Raw genomic sequence first — 16,342 nt, 5'->3', positions numbered from 1 at the left:
GGATGTTCAAAATAGCTTATATCTGTCTTGTCCACTGGCTCTTAGCCAAATGTAAGTATAAAGCACTTGAAATGTTCATTTAAATTTGGATTTACTTAAAGGTGTAGTTTAAATCTAAGTATGATGTTAACTTGTAGCTATTGTGTTTGACAGCTCATTCCTAATTTCTTAATTACGTATCGTCATCTTGATGGGAGATTTTTAAAAATTGATTTGGATGAGCTCTTTATTTATTATGGTTGTTACTCTTTGTCATATCTGTTGCAAACAATTTCCCAAGGTTGTTATTTGACCTTTACGTGTTCATTCGTGCTGCTTTGCAGCGTATCAAAATGTTAGATCTCCACATCTGTCGATTGTTTCTGTTGTTTTTGCCTTTGGTTAGACAGGCCTCCCCCGTCAGGGGCTGCTCAAGTCTTTCTGTGATTTTTCTCCCTGTATCTAGTTCAGAATTAATGTCCTTGTAAGACATGAGGTTTGGTGTCTGAGTCGTCTCTGTGTGGTGTAGGAGATGTACTGAGTATGTTTGCGTACTTTTTTTTATCTCACTTGGGAATCTGTGGTGTTCTGGTTGGGGAAGCAGGGTAAAATTTAATAGTAGGTCAAACACTACTATTTTTTACTTTTTTGGGTCCGGTTGTGGGACCTGAGCGCTGTCCCTCAGCTCTTCAGCTCAAGGCTAGCGCGCTACCGCTTGAGCCATAGCACCACTTCTGGCTTTTTAAATTTTCTGGTTATGTGGTGCTGAGAAATCGAACCCAGGGCTTCATGCATGCAAGGCAAGCGCTCTACCACTGAGCTACCTTCCCAGCCCTTTTTTATTTTTAAAATGTATTAATTTAGTACTGGTCCTGGGGCTTAAATTCAGGGCTTGGGCTGTCCCTTAGCTTTTTGGCTCAAGGCTAGAGCGCTACTATTTGAGCCACAGCTTCACTTTGGCTAGTTAATTACAGATAAATAATCTCATAGACTTTCTCAAAGGCTTTGAACTGTGATCCTCAGATCTCAGCCTCCTGAAGAGCTAGAATTATAGGCACGAGCCTCTAGCACCTGGCTTACCCTTATTGTTTGGTTAATTGTATGTCTTTAAATGCTTTTGATGTTCGTGAAATCTTTAATGACATCATTAATGACCTGAGAAAATGTCTCTGATACAATGTTGTTTTCTAACATACAAAATCATACCTACAGTCAAATATCAACCATGCTTAAAGAATGCAACAAAAATATGAAATCAAATCGCTCTCCCCTTCCCCCAAGTTTGGTGCTGTACCACCTGAGCCGCTTCTCCACGTCCAACGTTTTGCCCATTAGCTGGAGATAAGAGTCTCTTGGATTTGTGTGCCAGGCTGGCTTTGAACTGCTTTAGCCTTCTGAGTAGCTAAGATTAAAGGCATGAACCATGGATGCCTGACCCCAAATTTTAACTATGTGGTTGGCCTCCCCTTCCTTCCCCTTTCTTTCCCTAGGTTCCCAAGCCCAGTGTGGACTCATCCACTCATGAAAGAAGAAAACTGAAGCCCAGAAATGCTGAGCCAGATCCTGCCTACAAAGCTGGGCAGAGCCCAGTGCAAGTCATAGATTCAGATTCTACCTTTCCCAGCAGTGGGGGCAGGGAGGCATTTCCGCAGGCCTCTGGGCCTAGGCTGCGTTGTTCCCTGAGCTCTGGAGACCAGCGAGGAATGCACAGCCAGCAGCCTTCTCTGTGCTCACTCTAACTTCCTACCCTGCTACAGAAGCCAGCCTCCCTGCCCTCCCCCATCGATCCCCCAAATCTCTCCCATGCCCAGCATGTGCTGGATGGCATCCCCACTGCAGACCTGCTTAGCTGGTGGCCTGTGGGTCAGGCCCCAGCCCCAGCTGATGGCAGCCTATCTCTCCCAGGTGGAGCTGTCTCAGCCTATCTATCTTCCTGACACAATGCAGGGCCACCTCCTGTGGAGTCAGGACATCTCCAAGGTCTTGCCTTGGGTAGGCCCTATTTCCCTCCTGGCTGCCACCCCTAGCTCAGGAGGAAGTGGCTGCTCTCTCTGATCCCTGTTTGTCAGGGTGACACTCATGTGAGGGACCTGTCATCTTGGGGCCCTGAGGCTTTACCACTGACAAGTCTGGGGTCTGGCGCAGAGGGGGCCTGTGAGAAGCGGTGAGAGTATTGATCTTTCTAAGGTGGGTGCAGCTCTTCTGTTTGATATACTACACATATGGGTAAAGGCCAGGTGTAAAACGATTCATAGAATATAGGAAAGAATTAAAAAAAGAACGTTCCTGCTGGATCACACCTGTAACCCTAGCTGTTCAGGAGGCTGAGATCTGACCATCTCGGTTTGAAACCAGCCTGGGGAGGAAAGTCCATGAGATTCTTATTTCCAAAGAACCACCAGAAAGCTGGAAGTGGTGCTGTGGTTCAAAGTGGTAGAGTGCTAGCCTTGAGCAAAAGAGCTCAGGGGCAGCGCCAGGCCCGGAGTTCAAGCCCTATGACCTCCCACTCTCCCCCGCACCCCCATCCAAAAAAGAGAATGTTCCCTTTGGGCCCACGCTGACACTTGTGCACGTAACGCCCTGTGTTCACGACAGCCGCCCCTGGCCACTCCCTTCCCTGCCTCTCAGCTGTGCTGCAGAGAGGAGAGCCACACATTGGTCCCCGAGCCATCTGCCCATTGTCCCCACCAGCCTTTCGTCCTGGTCATCTGCCGTCTATGTGTGGATTGGGCTCCCTGCACCCCTCTCTAGCCAAGGAGAGAGGCTGATAGGCATCCACGGTGCCCAGCCTTGGAAGCAAGGTCATGCCGTAGCCCAGGGCCTCCGAACCACGTCTGTCACCCACCACAGACTCTTGTCCCCAGGCCTGGCAGTGACTGTCTGGGTCCCACAGGACTTCTACCACCCCATTGCTCTTCTCTTTGAGAAAGGATGTTTGTGTGTCCACTGCACTTCCGGAAACAGCCTTGCCTCATGTGTGTGTGTGTGTGTGTGTGTGTGTGTGTGTGTGTGTGTGTGTGTGTGTGCACAACAGTCCACCCTGGGCACAAGGACAGACAAGGGGGCAGGATGAGTCCCCGGGTCCTCGGCCTCAGAACCCAAATCAGGCTGAGTTTCCCTATCACCGATCAGCACATTTCTGGGTGTAGACAGATACGTGTTGTGATTTTAAACAACACAGCCACACTCCAGCTCCGGAAGTACATTTTCATCCTTCTAGAAGGTTCTCTCCCTTCATTTAGCCTTCAGCCAGGAGCTTAGCCTTGTACTAGCTTTGTATCAGCAACTACAGCTCTGCCTCCTTCTCGTCTGCTCCACTGGTGACTGTCTCTCTGTGAAATTCATTGAGGGTTGGTTTGTTTGTTTTTAGTCCCAGTGCCAGCGTTTGAACTCAGGGCTTACCCTCTTGCTTCTCTTTCTCGCTCAAGGTTGGTGCTCTACCACTTGAGTCACAGCTCCCCTGCTGGCTTTTTACTGCTTAATTGGAGATAAGTGTCTCATGGACTTTCCTGCCCCAGGCTGGCTTTGAACCACAATTCTCAGATCTCAGCCCCCTGAGTAGTTCAGATTACATGTGTGAGCCACCAGCATCATCATGTATTTAATGTAGAGAGAGTTGTGCGTTTTATTCTTCTATTGCTGTGTTGTGTTCCATTGTATGAGTAGCTACATTTTAATCCGTGCTGTCAGTCTTGTTGTAAGCTACAGGAAATCCTTCACGTGGGGCCTTAACAGAGCCTGACACTGAGCATGACAGTTTGTTGAGTGAGTGATTGAATGAGTAAATGTGTTAGTGGACTCTAGCCTTAGCAGGTGCTAGTCATAGGGTGGTCGCCATGTTCATGGTCTGCCTCTCAGTCCCACTGGGAGCTTCTGTTAAAAATGAGTGGTTTCCAGGCACTGGTGGCTCATGCCTATAATCCCAGCTACTCAGGAGTGGCTAGCCTGTAATTCTAGCTACCAAATAGATGGAAGTGGAGCTGTGGCTTAAAGGGTAGAGTACTAGTGAAAAAGCCAAGCAAGAGTGAATGGCCTGGAGTTCAAGCCCTAGTACTTGCACATGCACATGTACACACACACACACACACAGCGTTGTTGCTATGCAAATTTCTAGGATGACTCTGAAGTCCGCAGTCCTTGACCTGCCCCTCTGCTGCTTCAGATCCGTAGGAAACCACTACGTGTTACAGTCTTGGTTGCTTGAGCCCCGAGTGCGGCTATCTCCGCCTGGGGTGGGAAGAAGGGGTGAGGGCCTTCTACATCACACAGTGTGCAGCTGTGTGTGCGACGGGGATGAGGGACCAAAATGAAGAGGCCGGATCCCAGAGCTTTGAAGTGTGACCGTGGCCATACCATTGCCCTCTCTGGGCCTGACTGTAGTACCAATCTCCTGGGGCTGCTGTTCTTCCACTTGTGGGTTGGAGAAGCAGGTGATCTTTTGAATGCCTCCTCTCCCCTCTCCTCCTGTTGTCTGCTTGGGGGCCCAACACTGCCATCCTAGAATCACATCTCCAAGCAGAACGCTAGCACTGAGCCCAACCTGATGCCAGTAACAGCCCCCACCCACCCTCTGGGCTCTGCCCTCTACAGATCTTTTGATGGTCACATGTGAAATGAGGAAGCGGCTAGATCTCGAGTGAAGTTGTATCGAAATGAATCCATCAAGGGGAATGGGATCTCGATTCTCTCTCTTCCGTGGTCGCCGGTTCCTGGGGGGAAACATAAAAGGTGACAGGGTGCTTTCAGGAGGAGACGGGAGGAGATGGACGTCATTGGAGTCAATAGAAAGTGGGCATCGGCTCTCAGCACGATCAGACTGAAACCTGCCAAACAGTATGGAATCTTGGAGGGTTCTAGAAGATGGTTTTTTTTTTTCTTTTTCATTTTATCCAGGCTTCAGCTCAACTTAATCTTGCTAGGGTAGGATTTGAGAGTTTAGGAAAGAGTCATCTCCTGCCTCCTGAAATACCACCCCTGGAGACTTATTCCTTGATATTCCTTCCTGTCAAAGGAGGAAAAGACAGGGACTCTGTGTGTGTGTGTGTGTGTGTGTGTGTGTGTGTGTGTGTACATGTGCGTGCCAGTACCGGGACTTAAACTGGCTTGGGTACTGTTCCTGAGCTTCTTTCGCTCAAGGCTAGTGCTCTACCACTTGAGCCAGAGCTCCATTTCCAGCTTTTTGGTAGCTTATTGAAGATAAAAGTCTCGCAGTCTTTCTTCCTGGGCTGGCTTATTTCATCTCTCCTTGGTTGTAGCCACCTAGTGGGGCGGAGCATCTGTTCTTCCATCATGCCAACAAACCCTTGACCCGGAAGTGAATGGAAGTAGCTTACTAAATGGATGGCCTGGAAACCTTATGCCTTATTATTATTATTATTATTTTACCATGAGGGCAAAAGGCCATGCTTCATATAGCAGCACAACAGGGTAGGCTTGACTGGGTCTCTTAGAAGCCCCCACCCACATTCTTAGAAGCAAGGAAACAGGAAGTGAAGTGGGCAGACACTGACCAACCTGGTTTTCAGGCAGATGGGAATAAAGAGGACTGAGCGAGATCCTTCTCTTTCTGGGCTTTTTTGGGGGTGAGGGGTGAGGGGGTGAGTCATGGTGTGTCATTGCCTTTTTTTCTTCAATGTGATTTTCAGTTTCCCAAGCATGAAGCACTGAAACTCTTTTTACTACAAGTTGTGCAATAACAAATGACTAGCCTGGAACAGGACGATGTTGGGTGTCTGGTAAGTACCTGGGAGTTTTCTTTGCTCACAGTGGGGTTGGTGGCTGAGCCGTGGGGCCTTACAGGGCGGTCTGTGGCCCCAGAGAGTAGCAATCCGGAACCTCAGAGCCCTGATTAATAGTCTTTTGCCTTTGAGCTGGGAGCTTAAAAGACAACACCTTCTCTGTGGTCGCAATCAAGATGCAAGGATAGAGTCAGTCCCTTGTCCCCCGGCTCCTGAGAGTCTCAGCCAGCCCACTGTGGCACGTTTTGAGGGTGCTGTGAAACTCGATCGTCATCACAAGAGAACAATCAAGTGGGGGGTATGAATTTGTGATCCTGCACGACTCTTGTTTCTTGCTGGCTGGGGCGCCTGCCGGAAGCCACCTCAGTGAGAACCAGGCCGAGCTTTTGAAGGGCCTGTTATGTCTTTGCTAGGAATCATGGAGGTTCTTTTTTCTTTTTTCATTTTCTATTATTCTAAAAATGGCCTGGGACTTTTTCTGTGTGTGGGTCTTGATACCATGTTAAGTGATTTTTCAGGAGGTCTTGTGGGAGTTGAGTGGGGTGCCTAAGGACAGAATCTGAACCTTGCCTCAAAGTTTTATTCCATTGGTCAGTTCCGAGTCTGTCTATCATTGGTTCAAGCGATGCCTGTGGATAAAAGGAGGGATTTGGAATCAACCAAATCTCATCTTTCTTGAACTAATTTGTTGGATAAATTCTTTTAGATTTCTGAGCCCCGAGTCTTCCTCTTTGATGCTTCTTTGGTGATGGAGGATCAGAGGATGGTTAGTTACGTGCAGACAGGTGCAGGCAGGTTGGCCAAGAAGCTGGAGAAGGTGAACTGCGGGGTCCCGCACTTGCTTGGCCCTTACCTAGTCTTATTTGCTTTTTCACTCAAGGCTAGCGCTCTAACCCTTGAGCTGCCGTTCCACTTCCGGCTTCCTGGTAGTCAATAGGAGATAAGAGTCTAATGGACTCTTATCTGCCCAAGCTGACTTTGAACTATGATACTCAGACCTCAGTCTTCTAAGTAGCTAGGATTAAAGGCATGAGCCACTGATGCCAGGTGAAAACTGTTTTGTTTCTTAAAAGAATTATTTTGTTATTATAAAGGTGATATACAGAAGGATTATAGTTACATAAGTCAAGTAAAGAGTATATTTCTTTTTGGACAATGTCACCCCTTCCCTTGCTCTCTCCCAATTCCAAAAAATTTCTTTTTAAGTCATGTTAATTCTGAACATGTACAAACCATTTTCTTGTTATTATTCTCTAAAAAACAGTATAACACGTATCTACATGGCACCGAAGTTTTCTTAGATTGTTATTCATAATCTTGAGATGACCTAAACTCTGTAGGAGGATGTGTGTCAGTTTTATGCAAATGATTCTATCATTTTATCTCTAGGACTTGAGCAGTTGTGGATTTTAGTGTCCCTTGCTGATCTGAGGGACAGCTGTGTGTCAGTCAGTACAGTGGAGTAGGAAGTAGCCCCTCAGGACTCCGGGGGATGGTGGACACAAAGCTTACAAATTTAGATGGCCATTGGGGCAGGCAGGTAACTGTGTTGTGTGAGTCTGGCCAGGTACAAACCAATAGGGAATGAGTCCTTCAGTTCAAACACTCCAAAACTCTCACAAGGCATGTCATACAGGGCATTATTATTATTATCATTATATTATTATTATTTGCCATGAGGCTTGAACTCTGGGCCTGGGCACTGTCCCTCAGCTCTTCAGCTCAAGGCTACCACTTGAGCCACAGCGCCACTTCCTGCTTTTTCTGCTTATGTGTTGAGGAATGGAACCCAGTGCTTCATGCATGTAAGGCAAGTGCTCTACCACTGAGCCACCTTCCCAGCCCCAGGGCATCTTATACATGGTAAAAAAAACCCAACCAAACAACCTTCCATGCCATCACGGTCTTGTCCAAGGTCAAGTTGGATTATGAGTGAGTCTCTGTGTTGCTTGTTGTAAGTTAACAAGCCTTGACCTTTGAATCTGCGGTGTTATAGTTAATTACTGAATGTGGTTGGACAATATCCTTACTTGGTGTAGGAGGAGGCTGAGGCCCAGGGAGTTTGGACATCTTTGACGCCATGTTGGGTGAGCTTAGGTTCATGTTGCATGCCTAGGAGTCTTGATTTGCACCCATGCCGCTATTGATAGTCCTTTCTGGATGTCCTACCATCACTATTGAGGGTCCACTTTTCTCCCCCAAAATGTCCTGACTCAGGGGCTCAGTCACAGTACACATGTGAGGCCTTCTGGCCCAGTCCTTGGCACTAAGTGCCCCGATGATGTATTGGTGCTCTTCCCCATCTCGCTCTGCATGAGAAAGACTCGTGTGTGTGTTTGTGTGTGTGTGTGTGTGTGTGTGCTGCAATGAAGCTTCCTGAGAACAGCACAGGCTGGCCATCTGCCTGAACCCTTTGAATCTTAGTCCTGTCATTTACCCTGAGTTATTTAACCTCTCTGAGCCTCAGTTTCTCTGCCTGTAAAGTGGAAGCAACACAAGTTGGTTGGAGGAAGGACCAGGGAGAGGATACACTGCCTAGCACACAGCATGCAGCCAAAGCATTCTTGCAGTAGGGTAGGAATCGGATATCACTGACCTTGTGTAGACCAGGTCACACACGCATTTTGCAGTGAGTCCACCCCTGGCCAGGTGTGGTGAGGAGTGAGCACTGCCCGGAGCAAGCCCGCACGCTCCCCCTCCTCCCCCGGCTCTGGAGTGCTGGTGCTGGGCCTCTGGCTGGGGAGGTGGGGGGTGCGGCTGGGGTTCCGATCTTTGTGGCTTGGAGTTGTTGTGCTTGTTTCGCTGAAGAGGCGGTTTGGAGCTGACTGGAGGGGGCTGGCAGGCTGGCTGGGGCGCACTTGGGATCTGACTAAGATGTGTTTTCCTGGAGACTAATGGGGCTGTCAAGATGTAGCCGGGGTGCCGGGGCCAGGAAGGCTGAAGCCAGGGAGCTGGCCGGCCCACAGGTCCATGGCCTTACGCAAGCCGGCCAGGGAAAATCCACAGGGCATATAACCTCTGCTTCTTTTGTTGGGGGAGTGTCCAGTACAATAATCTCTCAGCCTATGTACCGTGCAAACCGGTTGAGTCCGCGTTCTGGGGTGGGCACGAGCACAAGGCACTTTTTGAACAGCCTGGGTTCTAGGCAGTGGCTCTGAGCTTGGTCCTCAACACCCCTGTCATCCTAGCTACTCAGGAGGCTGAGATCTGAGGATCAAGGTTCGAAGCCAGCCCAGGCAGAATGGTCTGAGCCTCTCGTCTCCGATTAATCATCAAAAATCTGGAAGTGGAGCTGTAGCTCAAGTGGTAGAGTGCCAGCACTGTCACTGTCTAGGTCCCGAGTTCAGATTTGTGTACAAACACACACACACACACACACACACACACACACACACACACAGTCTGAAGGAGCATTTGTGAGTAAGACTGCTAATTGCCCTTGTAAGCACACAAGGGGAATGCTGGAGAAGCACTTTGTAGGCCATTAGGAGACCCCTTGGGTACAGGTCGTAACTGCTTCCTTATACTGACAAATGAGTCTTGCAGCAGCTAGTTGTAGTACTGGCCCCTTGGGCATCAAAGACAGTGGTTAGATTGGGGACAGTACCTCTGGGGGCTTCAGGGAGCTCATGTGGGCTCTGCCTGGGCCAGGGCTCATAGACAATGGTGGAGCGGCCAGCGCTCCGTGGCTCATAGCTCTGGGTGGGCGGCCAGAGCCATCAGGTACCACCTTCATGACTTCCAGGGTGTGTGTGTGTGTGTGTGTGTGTGTGTGTGTGTGTGTGCGTATGTGTGTGTGTGCGCACGCGCGCGCATGCACGCACGGATGTATGCACTAGTATTGGGGTTCGAACTCAGAGCCTGAGCATTCTTAGTGTTTTCACTCAGAGGTACCTCTACCACTCGAGACCACTTTCACTTCCACGTTTTTGGTGGTTGATTGGTGATAAGAGTCTCCTGGACTTTCCTGCTGGTGCTGGCTTTAATCTTCATCCTTAGATCTCAGTCTCCTAAGTAGCTAGAATTACAGGCATGAGCACCAGATGGTGGCTTGGCGCACGCGGTGTTTTTGTTTTGTGTTGTTGCTGCTGAAATGCAGGTCTTCCATTTCCAGGCCAGAGATTCTGCTCAGTATGTCTGGGGTGGGGCCAAGCCACCTACATTTTCCCAAATGCTCTTAGGAAAGCATTATCTGGGTGATTTCCTTCCTTTCCCTCACCCCTAATTCCCTCCTTCTCCTCATTTACTTTACTTAGCAGAAATGGCCCAGGTTTGAGTCCTATAGGCTACTTACAGCTGTGTGACCTAGGACATAGCTGAAAGTCTCTGAGCCTGTGGTTCTCCTCATCTCCGAAACAGAGCACAATTTGGGGCTCAACACAAATCAACCAGTGTTTGTTTCTTTGTGCTAGGTGTATGTGTGTGGCTCTTGCCACTCAATCTGTGGCTTCTCCTGGACCCTGCACGCCACCCCCATCCCCCCAGGGGCCCCACCCTTCCTCTCTTGGGCTTTCAGGCCAGCTTTGTATCAAGGTGTTCCCAGGGACACCGGAAGGAGCTCTGAGTTGGGCAGAGCCAGCTCTGGGCCTGAGTGGCAGATGTCAAAGATCAAATGGGGTCTGACATGCCAGGCAGTGGGACAAACAGCACACAGCTCCGGCCAGAGAAGGGACTCGGAGGAGCTGGGTGTGTCTCCAGGCCCGCTCTCGATCTGCAGGGTGTCTTCCAAGGGGCAGGGGTAGGGGCGGAGGGTAATGACAGGGGTAGTTTGTTGAGCCCATAGCCAGGTATGAGGGGACACTTTGGGCCTAACATATCCAAGCCTCAGCTCAGCTGTGAGATGGACCTGGAGTTCTCTGCATTGTAGAAACACAGGGACGAAGGCCCAGAGACCTAGATTGCTTGTCTGTGTGTGCAGCGCAGGGTGGAGGGCTGAGGGGACCCCCTTGGTCCCTGTGTATAGTGTGAGATCACCTGTTCTCTGCCTCAGCCTGATTAGCACTCAGGACCAGTGTCACCTCAGTACTGTGATTTCCTAAATACTTTCCTACATTGGATCCCAGGATCTAAGCTGAGCCTTACAGTCACACATTTTCCCAAGTATTTGTGTGTATGTACATGTGTGTGTGCACGCACGCACCTGCATGCATGTGTATGCCTGTCCCAAAGGCTTAAACTCAGAGTCTGGGCACTGTTCCTGAGCTTCAAAAGTAGCTCAAGGCTACTACTTAAGCCACAGTGCCACTTCTGGCTTTTTGGTGGTTAGTTGGAGATAAGGGTCTCACAGACTTCGAACTGCAATCCTCAGATCTCGGCCTCCTGATTAGCTGGCATTCTGCTTGCAAGGTACTTTTAAAAGCAACTTTAGTGCAATATGCTTTCTTTTTTTGGGAGGGGGGACCTGGTTGTGGGGCTTGAACTCTCCCTCAGCTCTTCAGCTCAAGGCTAGCGCTTTACCACTTGAGCCACAGCACCACTTCTGGCTTTTTTCTTTTTGCTTATGTGGTGCTGAGGAATCGAACCCAGGGCCTCATGCATGCAAGGCAAGCACTCTACCACTGAGCCACCTTCCCAGCCCGCAATATGCTTTCTATGCACTAAAATTTGCTTGTTTCCATTGTATAACTGAAGGACTTTTTTAAAGTCAATTCACGAAATGGTATATGGCCATCAACACAAATCAATATTTTTTTTTGGGGGGGGAGGAATGGTGCTGGGGTTTGGAGCCCAGGTATTTGTCCTTGCTAAACAGGTGTTCTCTGATTTGAATCACACTTCCAGTCCTTTTTGCTCTGTTACTTTTTGTATTAGCTTTTACTTTGTGCTCGGGCCAGCCTGAACCTCAATCATCCTATCTATGTTTCCCACTGTAGCTAAGGTGACAGGTGCACACCACCTCATTCAGCTCTTTTCTGTTGAGGTAGGTCTCGAGAATTTTCTTCCTGGGGAAGAGGGGAGGCTGGGAACTTGGATCTTCCCAATCTCCATTCTGGGCCGCTACTGGTCTGTTTACTGTAGTCGTAATTTTGCTCCTGTGGACATTTTGTCGGATAAAATTGTACCTCGTTGCTTGTTTACTTGGTACAAACTCGCATTTGTGGGGGCTCACCTCCATTCCAGCAGGGGGGTAGTATTTGCTGCTCTCCTGTGGCTGGGTGCCGTCCCACTGTGTGAGTCTTGTGTTGTGGTTGGGCATGTTGGGGTGGTTTTTAAGCTCTCACCATTTCACAGCTGAAGAAACTGGCCTCCTTTCACAGATGAAACTTCCTTGTTGGTGAACCTGACGTGGAATGGTGGGGCCCAAGGGCTTGCCCATTCCATGGTCTCAGAAGGTCCCTAGCTGCAGCCACAAGCCTGGGCGGCCGCGGTCCCATCTGTCTTTGGGACTTTCTGCTCACATCCCCCCAAGCCCTTCTGCAGAGGGATGCTGCCGTTTATGGAAACCTATTTAACTCCAATAGTGGTTCACACGCTCCCAACTCGCTCCCAAGAGGCAGAGGTCATTGCCTGCAAGGGGCAGGAAGACAGCCATGTGCTGAAGGAAGCTCTTTGGTGTTAACTTCCAAGGCTCCCAGGTGCTGAAGAGCTAGACCCAGACAATGAGCTGTCCTGGGGGCGTACGGAGTGAGTTTTCTGGTCTCCAGGGGAGACTTCTGGGGACTCACTGTTCATGGTTCTGCTCCTGGGACACCCACTTCTCGTCTTCCCCACACTGCTCACGGCTGGGAGGATGGGGATCAGGCGAGGCTCCCGACCACCCAATACAGCTCCTGTAGTTATGGGGGGGGGGGGTTGAAGACAAGGCACTGTGGGTGACAGGTGTGGAAGACCTCCTCCAGGGAGGCGAGGTGGACAGGGCCTGCTGGGTGCCACCCAGGATGGTGGATGGCCCAGAGGAGTGAGGAGGTAGGGGAAGATGGGGTGTGAACACCAGACTCCCCAACCTCAGGAGCCGAGCCCTGTTTAGGAAGGTGGATGCAGAGGGGATGTTTATATCTGTGACTTAATACCCTTGACCTGTGTGCATCGGCTATGCGCATCTCTTTTGGGAGCAACAGACCAGCTGAAGCGTGAAAAGACACAGGAGGAGATGTGGCAAGGGTTCTGGCCCAGTTCCAAGGCTCAGGGGTGGTGGTTTGGGTAAGAGCTGGATAGTAACCATTCGGGCCTTCAGAGCCTGGAAGAAAGCTTTCTGTGCAAGCCTTTGGAGTTGAAATCCTGGCTGTCGATTCCCTCCAGAGATGCTGTATTCTTCTAGCTGGTGATTGTAAATCAAAGGCCTGAATGCCCAGGAAGCCGCTTCACAGCTGACTAATGATGCTGATAGGAGCCGGGGAGGAAATGGTCCTTTTAGGGGCTGGGAAGTGGGGGGTGGGGGTGGGGGATGTCTCAGAGAATCTCCCAGGAGATTCACTGGCTCTGACTTTATGGCATAGAGATGAGCAGCGGGCTCCGTTCAAAAGAAAAGATATCATGGAGTGGCTCTTAGTTACCATGGGAATGACAGCTCATAATGATCCTAAACATATGGGGCCTGTGTGCCACTTGCCAGGGCCCCCTGGAGAACTCAGGGTGACAATGGCTGCAGCGTATATTTTAATTTGTCATTTATAACGTTGTGTTCTTATAAAACATCGAATCTCTCATCTATGAATGTACTATCATTCTTTTTTTTTTTTTTTGGTGGTGGTGGGGCTTGAACTCTGGGCCTGGGCGCTGTCCCTCAGCTCTTCAGCTCAAGGCGAGTGCTCTACCACTTGAGCCACAGCACCACTTCCAGTTTTCTGGTGGTTTATTGGAGATAAGAGTTCATGGACTTTCCTGCCCGGGCTGGCTTTGAACCATGATCCTCAGATCTCAGCCTCCTGAGTAGTTAGGATTACAGGCGTGACCCATTGGCTCCCAGCTATCATTCTAATTTATAAAATAGTGGCTACTGATATTTAATTCTTTCTTGTTGTTTTGTTTTTCAGTTTATTCAGTTTTGTTTTCCACCTACTGCTGACAATAACCAAGGCAAGTTTCTTGGAACGCATGCATCTCATGTACATATATCTGTCTATAAATACATGCATGTACCTACATGTCTACAAATAGACACAAACCTATCTGCACAGGTATTTGTACCTATTCTCCTACCTATATAAACATGTTTGTCACTCATGCGTGTCTATATGGGTCAATGTGCATATTTCTTTAAGAATTTTTATTATTAAGTAGTTGTTTAAAAAGTTGTTTCGGTTCCGGAAGTCAGGGTAAGAGTGCAATGCATTCTGATCAATGTCACCCCATTTCTACTCATTTCCCCCTCTCATTACTTCTTAAAATGAAAGCTTCTGGGTGAATAGTTACTACTTAGCAGTAACTAGTGCGTGGCAGGTTGTGAACAGCCCTGCACCTCTCCCTTTGTGGGGATCTGCATAAACCCTTCTCTCCATCCCACGGAGCAGGAAACAAGTCTGAGGAAGGTGAGAGGCCAGGCTAAGGGAACAAGGCTGTGGGTGGAGTCACTCCCCAGCACCCTGTGTTCAAGGACTTCGCTACACTTGGTTTTGCTTTTGTTTTATTTTGGGTCAGCACTAGGAATTGAACTCAGGGCCTTTCACTTGTTAGGCAGATGCTTTATTGCTTGAGCTGCACCTCCAGCTCCTTTTACATTTGTGTGTGTGTGTGTGTGTGTGTGTGTGTGTGTGTGCTGGTACTGGGGCTTCATGCTCTCCTTTAAGGCTAGCACTCTGCCACCTTAGCCCCTGCTCCGCTTCCTGCTGGTTCATCGGAGATCAGAGTCTCACAGACTTTTCCTGCCTGGGCTGACTTTGAACTGTTATCCTGAATAGCTAGGATTACAAAAGTGAGCCACGACTGTCTGGCCTGCTTTGGTTATGTGGGACATGGTCTTGCTTTATGCTTCGCTGGGCTGGAATGTGGTCCTCCTGCTGTGCTTCACCGTGTTGCTGGCATGACAAGCACGCATCGCTGTGTCCAGCCAGTGTGCTTCCCTTGAGCTGGGATGACAGGTACCTGCCCCTGAGGCCAGCCGTTGGTCGAGATGGAGTCTCATAGGTTTCTTTATCCCCTTAGCTGACTTTGGGCCTTGATCTCCAGCTCTTCACCCCTAAAGCAGCTAGGATTGCACGCTTGAGCCATCCTGCCTACTTAGCATCTCCATTCTTTGTGCTTGTTGTACAGACGCAATTTGAAAGTGTATGTGTTGGGACATTTCATATCTCAGGCATGGAGAGGCTGTTTATGAACGATTTAAATTTTGTTTTGTTCAGATGTTTGTGCATTTTCTAAAATACCAACATACGATTGTGCAGGGGGAGGTTCAAAATAATGACAACCCCCCTTTACTCTGCTATGGCTGAGGGACCAATAATCATACTGGTAATAGATGACCAGCTTCACAGAGAGAAGTGAAATCCTACAGGAAGGGTTAGACCCAGACGCCAGGAAGCGTTAGCCGGTGGGCTCCCATACCGCCTTCACACAGAGTGATAAATGTGGGGAAGTCACTAGGGAGGGGACGGGGACAGCTTCAGGGCTGTTAAATCATGGGGAGGTAACGACAGGAACGAAGAGATGGAAGCTAGGGTTCCACAAAGTAACCCTGAGATTCACCCACACCACAGTGGGTTGATAAGATTAAGTGCTGTCCTAGTCTCCTGATGGGATTAGGACCACCTGTACAAATGGAGGTTCCAGACACTTACACCCAGGAAACTGATGCTGGGGAAGAGGAAGGCAGAGAGACCATTGCTTTCAGCTCAAAACCAATCCCTACTCCACCATGGCACATTTTAGGGATCATGCTCCAATCCCCGTACATTTCTTGCTTTAAATGTACTCAACTTGGAGGATTGGGTTTAATGGAGATAGATCTAGGTATTTAAAAATCTCCAATGCACACTTACCTGTTGGGTAGAAAACTGATGTGCAACTTACAGAATAAAAAACCTCAAAGGAAAGGACCCAACGAAAAGTCATTCAGAGGGAGAAGCTGTTAAAAATGGCAGCCCAGCCCAGACGGCTGGTGGCTCATACCTGTCATCCTAGCTAATCAGGAGGCTGAGATCTAAGGATCACAGTTCAAAGCCAGGCTAGGCAGAAAAGTCTATGAGGTTCTTACCTCCAATAAACTGCTCAGAAAAAAGCCAGAGGTGGAGCTATGGCTCCAAGTGGTAGAGTGCTAGTCGTTAAGCAAAAGAAGCTCAGGGACAGTGCCCAGGCCCTGAGTTCAAGCTCCAGGACACACACATACACACACACACACACACACACACACAATAGGCCAGGAGGAAATAGAGCAGCCTGGACACCGCTGTGACCAGACTTGAGGCAGAACCCAGGGAAGCCACATGGGGCACGTTGGGCCCTAGGGACAGAGGGCAGCGTCAGGGACTGGGTTTGTAAGGGACACAGAACAGGGCTGTAGGTGGCTTCTGTCTTCAGGTTCATATCTGTTGTTTCATTGGTGCTATCGTTTATTTAGTTATTTATTTTTGGTGGTGTTGGGATTGAACTCAGGGCTTTGTGTTTGTTAAGCAGGTACCCTACTACTTGAGCTAAACCCCGGCCCTTTTTTGCTCAAGTGAAGCTTTAGATAGGGTCTCCCATTTTGCTCC

General features: G+C 49.1%; 1 long non-coding RNA gene across 3 annotated transcripts in view; it reads left to right on the top strand.

Moving 5' to 3' along the window:
- Positions 1–16,342, top strand: part of LOC122105328 — a 38,477-nt gene that overhangs the window by 7,620 nt on the left and 14,515 nt on the right. The window contains exons 1-2 of one of the 3 annotated variants that reach the window (XR_006147018.1): positions 4,621–4,707; positions 5,625–5,714. This is a non-coding gene — a long non-coding RNA (uncharacterized LOC122105328). Of the gene's footprint in view, positions 1–4,620; positions 4,708–4,732; positions 4,813–5,624; positions 5,715–16,342 lie in introns of those variants that run through there. The other 2 variants (XR_006147016.1, XR_006147017.1) reach the window with 2 other exon arrangements.

This window comes from Dipodomys spectabilis, unplaced genomic scaffold, assembly GCF_019054845.1.
Source record: "Dipodomys spectabilis isolate Male_0828 unplaced genomic scaffold, ASM1905484v1 ptg000030l, whole genome shotgun sequence".
NCBI lineage: Eukaryota > Metazoa > Chordata > Mammalia > Rodentia > Heteromyidae > Dipodomys > Dipodomys spectabilis.
Note: the sequence above shows the minus strand (reverse complement) of the source record. Positions and strands in the feature narration are given on the sequence as shown.